Raw genomic sequence first — 2,500 nt, 5'->3', positions numbered from 1 at the left:
GAAATTGTTTTGAAAAGGTTCTTTAAATCTTGCGGGTTTGCAACTCATAAGAGCGTCACTTTCAACGTCCCCGGCATTGGATTGAGTTTCTAAAAACAACCGTGCACACCGAGGTTAAACTTTACCGGCTCCACTCCGACTCGCCGCTCGCCCACAAATCCGAAGGCAACAAAACATTTGTTTTTAATTTTGATGAAATTTTTTGAAAACATTGGCTTGGCAAGCCCCAATCCGCGACTATCCACCCACCGCCACCCCACACGGGTGGTTGTTGTTGCGAAATGAGGTTGTGGTCGACATGCCCGTGCATTTGAGAAGGAGTTCCTAGCACTCCATGCTCTCCCATGCCAAAAAAAAGCCTAGACAACCCCATTTCGCAACTTTCCACGCCTTTTTTTTCCTCCCTCACCCATGGCGGCGGCGTGGTGGCGGAGGCCGGATTCCGGCCACCACCGCCATGGGTGGCAGCCCCCCGACCCCGACACCAAACCCATAATACCGAGGCAACATATCGAGGCAACATGACATGGGTGTGGCGTGGGGGAAGGGGGCTGCAGCTAGGAAGGCATGGGCTGCCATGCATATGCAGGCAACACACACCCCCCTATATAGCATTTTATGCATTTAGCCCTTTGACAGGAAGAGACATCACCTATGCGCGAGGAGTCATAATGGGCTCTAAATAATTCAATACAAGGTATTTGGACGTGATTTTTTGCAGGGATACTAAGAAACATGCAATCTATGATGGGAAAAAGTTTCATAAATTTTTGAAGTCGGGAAGTATTTTTTATTATTTTTAGAAGTCGTAAAATTGAAAAAATCATTAAAACAAATCCGGGAGGAATTTTTTAGTTTTGTAAGTTGGAGAAGGTCCTAAAAATCATAGACTACTTATGGGGAGCTTATTGTGCGAGGAAATTTCAATAAAAACGGGGTTTGACAAGATTTGAAAAATTCTGTCGACATTTGAAAAAACCTGGAACCATGCTGCCGGCATGCTGCGCACATGCTGCGCGCATGCTGCGCGCAGACTGCGCGCATGCCATGGCAGGACAAGTTTCGCTAGCCTCACTGTCGACAGATGCGCAAGCTGCGCGCACGCTGCGCACAGGCTGCGCGCACGCTGCGCACAGGCTGCGCGCACGCTGCGCACAGGCTGCGCGCATGCTGCGCACAGACTGCGCGCACGCTGCGCGCATGCCATGGCAGGACAAGTTTCGCTAGCCTCACTGTCGACAGATGCGCAAGCTGCGCGCAAGCTGCGCGCAAGCTCCGCGCACGCTGCGCACAGCCTGTGCGCATGTTGTGCGCAGGCTGCGCGCATGCCATGGCAGGACAAGTTTCGCTAGCCTCACTGTCGACAGATGCGCAAGCTGCGCGCACGCTGCGCACAGGCTGCGCACAGCGCATGCCATGGCAGGACAAGTTCGCTAGCCTCACTGTCGACAGATGCGCAAGCTGCGCGCACAGGCTGCGCGCACGCCATGGCAGGACAAGTTTCGCTAGCCTCACTGTCGACAGAATCAGCACGCTGCGCGCAAGCTGCGCGCACGCTGCCGGCATGGTGCGCGCACGCTGCCGGCATGCTGTGCGCACGCTGCGCGCGCGCATGGCAGGACAAGTTTCGAAAATTTCTGTCGACAGTCTCAGCAGCGCGCACGCTGCCGACATGCTGTGCGCACGCTGCGCACAGGCTGCCGGCATGCTGCGCGCAGCCCATGGCAGGACAAGGTCCGAAAAATTCTGTCGACATTTTTACGCCGTGGTAGGCTTCCGCTTCGCGTCACTTTGTCGACATTCAAGCCTACCATTTGTATTGAATTTTTCAAACCTTGTCAAACCCCATTATTCAAATGTCGAAAAATTTTGTCGACATTTTTACGCCATGATAGGCTTCCGCTTCGCGTCACTTTGTCGGAATGCATCGCATGGCGAGGCAAGGCCACGGCATGCCAAGGCGAAGGCAACGCATGGCTTGAATGGCTTGGTCAAGGCCACATCATGGGCACGGCATGCCAAGGCAAGGCGAGGCAAGCCATCCTTAGCCTCGCCTACACTCACTTTCTCGGAATGCATTGGATGATGAGCAATTCCAAGGTAAGGCAACGCATGGCTTGAATGGCTTGGTGTAGGCCACAACTTGGGCATGGCATGCCAATGCAAGGCAAGGCAAGGCAAGCCATCCTTAGCCTCGCCTACACTCACTTTCTCGGAATGCATTGGATGATGAGCAATTCCAAGGTAAGGCAACGCATGGCTTGAATGGCTTGGTGTAGGCCACAACTTGGGCATGGCATGCCAATGCAAGGCAAGGCAAGCCACGCCATCCGAAGCCTCCAATAACCTCACTTTCTCGGAATGCCTTGAATGGGCACGGCATGTGAGGGCAAGGCAAGGTCCTAAATATCATTTTGTAAGTTGGAGAAGGTCCTAAAAATCATAGACTTAATTATAGGGAGCTTATTGTGCGAGGAAATTTCAATAAAAATGGGGTTTG

Source organism: Prunus avium, unplaced genomic scaffold, assembly GCF_965620075.1.
Source record: "Prunus avium unplaced genomic scaffold, drPruAviu1.hap1.1 HAP1_SCAFFOLD_54, whole genome shotgun sequence".
In the NCBI taxonomy this organism is placed as follows: domain Eukaryota; kingdom Viridiplantae; phylum Streptophyta; class Magnoliopsida; order Rosales; family Rosaceae; genus Prunus; species Prunus avium.
This window is presented reverse-complemented; position numbering follows the sequence as displayed.